Source organism: Triticum aestivum, chromosome 4D, assembly GCF_018294505.1.
Source record: "Triticum aestivum cultivar Chinese Spring chromosome 4D, IWGSC CS RefSeq v2.1, whole genome shotgun sequence".
NCBI classification, from domain to species: Eukaryota; Viridiplantae; Streptophyta; class Magnoliopsida; order Poales; family Poaceae; genus Triticum; species Triticum aestivum.
Window position 1 is genome coordinate 60,401,717 of NC_057805.1, and position 6,994 is coordinate 60,408,710.

Below are 6,994 nucleotides of genomic sequence, written 5' to 3' on the forward strand. Positions count from 1 at the left end.
CGGCAGTCGGAGCCATTCAAGATGAGTTCCCTGAAGAGCACGCCGCCTACGTCGTCTTCACCAGCCAAGCCGAAGACAAGCGTAGTCGGCGCCGTCAGCATCAAGAGGTCAAACGCAGTCGCCTCTAGTGCCCCCGACTTCATGCACTGGTCCGAGAAGCCCATCAACTGGAGCCAGGCTGACCACCCAGAGGTGATGCCATCCCCTGGCTCCTATGCACTAGTCTTGGACGTCACCCTCGCGACGGAGAGGCGAGCTGCCCGATTCTCCCGCGTCCTGATAGATGGCGGAAGCAGTATCACCATACTGTACCGCGATACCATGGAGAAGCTGAACATCAAGGCGAAGAAGCTCATGCCAAGCCGGACCGTGTTCCATGGCATCGTCCCCGGCTTATCTTGTTCCCCGATCGGCAAGATCAAGATGGATGTTCTCTTCGGAGACAAGGATCATTTTCGCCGAGAAGCGATCTGGTTTGAAGTAGTGGATCTGGAGAGCCCCTACCATGCTTTGCTTGGCCGACCTGCTCTGGCCAAGTTCATGGCTGTGCCCCACTATGCTTACCTGAAGATGAAGATGCCGAGCTCGAAGGGGATCATCACGGTAGCCGACGACTACAAGAAGTCCATCGAGTGCGCCATGGCCAGTAGCCGGCTGGCCGAGTCCCTCGTGGTAGCCGAAGAGAAGAAGATGCTGGAGCGGGTTGTGGCCGTGGCCCGCAAGCAGCCGGCCCTGTCCCCCAACCCCAAAGATTGTGATGCACAGGGCTCCTTCCAGCCGGCCAAAGAGACGAAGAAGATACCTCTGGACCCGGAGAACCCGGAAAGGTTTGCAGTCATTGGGGCAAACCTGGACAGTAAATAGGAAGGCGAGCTCGTCGAGTTCCTCCGTGAGAATTGAGACATCTTCGCATGGTCCCCAAAGGACATGCCGGGTGTCCCGAAGGATTTCGCCGAGCACAAATTGCACGTCCGAGCCGACACGAAGCTGGTCAAGCAGCCCCTCCGCCGACTGTCCGAAGAGAAGCGAAGAATCGTAGGAGAAGAGATAGCCCGGCTCCTCGCCGCTGGCTTTATCATGGAAGTGTTTTTTCCAGAGTGGCTTGCCATCCCAGTTCTGGTATTGAAGAAGAACAACAAGTGGCGCATGTATATAGACTACACCAGCGTGAACAAGGCCTGCCCCAAGGATCCGTTTGCTTTGCCACGGATTGACCAAGTGATAGACTCCACAGCCGGATGCGAGCTATTGAGTTTTTTGGATGCCTACTCAGGGTACCATCAAATCAAGTTGGACCCAGCAGACCGACTGAAGACTGCCTTCATCACACCATTCGGAGCTTCTGTTACCTGACTATGACATTCGGCCTGAGGAATGCCGGTGCCACTTTTCAGCGTTGCATGCAGAAATGCCTCCTCAAGCAACTCGGCAGAAATGCCCACGTCTACATAGACGACATTGTGGTGAAGACAGAGAAGTGCGGCACCCTGCTGGAGGACCTCAAAGAAACATTCACCAACTTGCGCCGATTCCAAATCAAGCTCAACCCCGAGAAGTGCGTGTTCGGAGTACCAGCCGGCCAGCTGTTAGGCTTTCTGGTCTCCGAACGTGGCATCGAGTGCAACCCTGTGAAGATCAAGGCCATCGAGAGGATGGAGATTCCCACCAAATTGAACATAAAAAGTTCTCTTATGAACAACCTTCTTGCAAGATACCTTATGCAATGGGATAGAGTTTGTAAAACTCTAAATTAATTATGAAAATAAATACAGACGGCAATACACCGATGGAAGGTATAGTAACATTTACTATGTTCCCTGTGTATACCTTAACCTCATTTCTAGCTAGTCTTTCAGGCCATAGTAGTTCTTACATCGAGTTGCAACAGAATGCAATCGAGCGGGCATTTTTGTGATGAACTCACAATACCCAAGAATTAGTGATTAACATGTTTAACCATAATTCGCAAGAACTATATCTTTGACCAGCCTTCTATACATCAAAAACTTGTATGACAATCATACATGAGCTGGATATTCCAGTCTTCTTTCCTTTTGCCTTTATACTTCTAACAGTTTAACTTTTAGTATTTCTCCTACTCGCAAAAGAAGCACCCAACTTAAGAGTGGCGTTAGCACCAGACTTCCTAGGCGTGTAAGTCATACTAACACCCTTTGGACACTTCCTTTCTCTTGAAGTTGTTTGTTTTATTCACCTTTCATTATATGACAGGCGTTCTTCTGGATCCCTCTCTTATCAGTCTAATGCATAGTAAACACATTACTAATAATTTTCAATCAAACATTGCTTTGGATATTTCATATCTTTCAGCCTTTGTTTGTATCTGAAAATTAATTTCCAGTTCCATGAATATCACATAACTATCCCAAACTTTCGAAGTTCGAGTTTCATGGAAGCAAACATATTTCACTTGACCGTAACAGAATTCTAGCTTTTGGATCGAAGGACGAGAGTCACATGATCCATAGCATTAGCGGGAGGATACGGAAAGCATGCGATAGGACAAAGTCCTTCCCGGCAATTTTGAGGACAATCCTCATATTACGTTACCAATCGTAAAGTTTTAACCAGATATTTAACAGCTATTCAATTTTAATAGGGAAGGTGGAAACGCGAGCCATTATTCTACAACTATTTTGCATATAACACTTAGACAATGTTCATAATTAATTCCACTAAGAATTAAACATGTTAATTCAACAGTGCGCTCCCACTCAAATCGATATCTCTCAAAATTGATTGTGAGTGATACAAGACCCACATTTCAATTGTTCGCCATTGGTGTAACACCACTGATGGCGAAAAATCTCAACCGGTAGGCCAACTTGCCAATCACATCTCTATGTAACTCTTGTTCATCTTTCGATGCATGTGTTCCGAGCTCATGATGGTCATGCCTGAACGTCAAGACAACCAAGTGATCTCGCTGCGAGGTCTCAACTCACCCGCCTCACACTTCTCTAATCGTTCGTACCCGTGTGAAATGGCGCACCCCGAAAAGATAGGTGCCGTGACGGTGCTACACTTGGGAGAACACTAACTACTTGGTATTTTTGTGAGAGATCACCCTAATAAAAGCGACTACTGCGCAATCAAGAAGGGTGCATCATAAGGGATAAACATCTCAGGCAATTCATAATAGCATGATATGGTATAGCCCTTTCTGACGGAGAAGTCTTTCATATCTTCGTCTTCGGCATTCGCGTCGGTGTTCACCTTCGCGAAGATTGCCACCACCTTGTCGATGCACCAGATAATATTGCTATCTCTATAGCTAACAAAATAATGCATTACAACAAGGTTGACACGCAGGTCATTAAAGTGCAATCATATGGCTCCAGCCATCATGCCGAATCATGACACGCAGGTCATGTTAATCAAATTACATCATATAGTCATCTCATACATAATCGAATTAGTATGAGCACTGCTATACCACATCACATGCACATCCTGCAAAACCAAGTTAGACGCCTCTAATCGGTTTATGCAAAATTTATTTTACGTGGCTTCTAAGGTTTTGACTTAAACCGCAGCGACAAACGTTCATCATCAAGTATGATAGTTCATGTCGCTAGATTAACTTTGCAGGGTGTATGAAGCACGAGACAATAAAATCTCGAACCCCATACTAAACTTGGTCATACGGATGACCCCCGTGCAGATCATATCTGCATTGCCCTGTCGTCTGCGAATTTCATCTTTCTTTTGACTACGGCAGAGCCCAAAGAACTGATAGCACTTCCATGATCAATCAGGATCACGGATTGCCAGAACTTTGTCAAATTCCACCATGCTGTCTCGAGATTGAGCAAACGCAAATTCCAGGGAAGCAACAATAACATCGGGTAACAGATTTCATCTGTCACCCGCATAAATAATTTTCAGCAATAGATCTCATCTACTACCTAATTATATTATGCAATACCCATACATCTCTATGTATTCTAGATCGCAACCTGCATCTACGCATAGCACGGCTCATGATGCCACTGATGGGGAACGCAGCAGAAAACAAAAATTTTCTGACCTACGCACCAGCCCAGGACCACTATGGAGACTGCATACAAGGTTTGATCTTTTTCGTTACCGACTCGTAGCGCAGCGGGAAGTAGAGTCGATGACGATCGGCGGTGCAGATCCCCGCAGCTAGGATTTACAACCTCCCAACCGCGAGGATGTTTACCCTCATCTGCTCCTCAGACAGCCCTCCGGGAGGCGGTCAAACAGCCCCCCGGACGGTGTCGCGGACAGCCCTTCGGGAGGACCTTCGAAACTCAAACGGTCACTCAGACAGCCCTTCGGGAGGACCTTCGAAACTCGGACGGTCACACGGACACCCCTTCGGGAGGCACTCACGAACTAAGACCGAAATTACGATCTCTCTACAGAGTTGCACACATACGGTGTCATCTATCCGGCAGGGCTTCGCCGTCCAGAACTAGTTCCCACCGGAACCCAGACAGCCTTTCGGCTCTACGAAACTATTTCGCTGGGAGGGACAGAGAAGCCAGATCATGCATGGCACTTGTATGTGAGAAGGGATGAGTGTGGAGGGCTTCCCCTCCACCTCTATTTATAGGAAATCCCAAGGGGTAGGGTAGTTTCACACAAAAACCCAAAATGCACATGAAAGAAGTCCTTCCACAAGGACCTAGGAGTGAAACCAATGAACAAGAGGGTCCCCAAGGGGGGATACCCCATGTGGCCGGCCACACCCCCATGAGGGGCCCAAAAAATGGCTCCTATCCATCCATGTTATCCCCATGATCTTTTGGAGCAAAGCCCCAAAAGGTGGCTTTCCATAAAGTAACCATAAAGCTGATTTTCACTATTCACGAAGACATTTTTCAGCGTCCGTTCGAACTGAAAATATTTGTGTGGGCTTAGAACATTTCCAGTACCCACCAAAATTATTTTCAACGTGTTCCGAAACAATTCCAGTTTAGTGATTTTCATGTGCGAAAAGCATCTGAAGTGGTTCCGGTAGCTCTGGAGCATATCCGGTTATTATCCCGAAAAATTCCAGAAAGCTTCCAGAATGATTTTGGCATCCTCCAAGAATTATCAGGCATGTGTCGAAACCAATTTGACTTTATGGTATCCCCTGAAACAACTTTTCAGTTTCACCGGAACTCATCCGGTGACCTCTCTCTGCAGAACCTTTTCCGGTGTCCGAAACTTTTCCGGTGATTTTCTCTCAGACTCCTTGTCTAGTATTCAGCAGATAGATGACCCTTAAGCATGTGACCCTATAGGTTCGGTGAAGTATAGACATGACTGGAACCCTTTCCAATCAATGATCAACATCGGAGCCTTGGACACCCATATTGACCCCTATACCCACACGAATAAATATTCGAGTGAACCTCCAGTTGCCGTGTGCTATTCCTGTTGCTTCGCGATATGTTACAAATACCCGAGGTGAGACGTGTTGCCATTCCCGTGGATCAACAACTTGTCCACTATGCTAGTTACCTCGTTACCGGTATTGTTCTCTTTTCTCGTTATCGTGTTTCGGCATCCCCGTGATCAAATCACAAAGTGTCTGGCCAGACGATGATGGATACCGTAACACCGAGAGGGCTCGAGTATATCTCTCCATCGTCCGAGGAGCAAATCCCAATCTCGAGCTATCAAGTTACTTAACATACTTTCCCATGAACCCGTAAGCCGCCGTAATAGCCATCCAGTTACGGATGACGTTTAACAAACCCCAAAGTTCATGAAGCAAGCATGAAGAAACTCGATACTCTCATGGTCTAAGGAATTATGCAAACATTAACTATCTCTGTGTTATAAACCATTAACTTGTGATGAATGTATCTCATAGCATAACATCAATTCGGGTCGATTCAACACAAATGTCCTTCCTCACATTGTGCCCTCAAAGTTGCTTGGCATAGACATGCCCATGATTGGGAAAACATACTCATCATGCAACACTTGAGCTAGTCTTAGAGGCACGACTAGGAATACATTTTACCGTTTATTATTCCACACGTGCATATGGGTTCTCCCCAGAGCCTTTATGGATATACGGGCTCGGGAACCACAGCAGTTATAGCATGGAACATAAACATAATTATGAACAGGGAGATAATCAATAACATTTATTATTGCCTCTAGGGCATATCTCCTGCAGACTCCCACTTGCACTAGAGACAATAATCTAGCTTATGCTAATGCACTTCACACCTGTGGCACACTGGTGTAAATATGCTTCGCTTGTGGTATAGCCTGATGTCCAACGGATCTTGTCGGGGATATACCCCGCGGTATGACCCGGCCGGAAGTATGGCCCGGCCGGACTTGGCGCTTCACCGTGACCCGCCGGAGGACTGGAGACTCACGGGTCTGGCGGCTCACTGTCAGACGACTCACGAGCCTGACGACTCACGGATGACCCCGACGGCGGGTCAGATAGAAGACTAGGCCCAAGGCCCAGAAGGCCGGCTCACGTTTATGATGGGCCGGCTTAAGAAGAAAGGGATGACGAATATTTCCTTTACAAGGAAGCAAGACCCGGACTTGTAATTAACTTCTAAGAGAAGATAGACTAGTCCTAGTCCTACTAGGACTCCACATGTAACCCGCCCCTCTAACTTATATAAGGAGGGGTAGGGCACCCCAAAGAGGGACAAGCAACAAGAAATAATCTCTAGGGGTAAACACCGAGAGCCGGACCGGCGACTCTCCCATGATCATAATGAGACCTAGCCCCAAACAGCACGTAGGGTTGTTACCGGATGATGTTTCCCGGGGCCCGAAGCTGTCTAAACCCTTGTCTTGTGCGTTGATCCGCCCTGCGTCTCTCATCCCGACCAACCCCTCTCAAGCTACTACATAGATGCGCTGGCCTCACGACTAAGTCCTCACGCTAAGGACATCTGCCGTGACAATTCCACGAAAGTTGGCGCCCACCGTGGGGCTCGCGCACGGTGGTGTTGAGTTCTTGAAGGGATTTCATCTA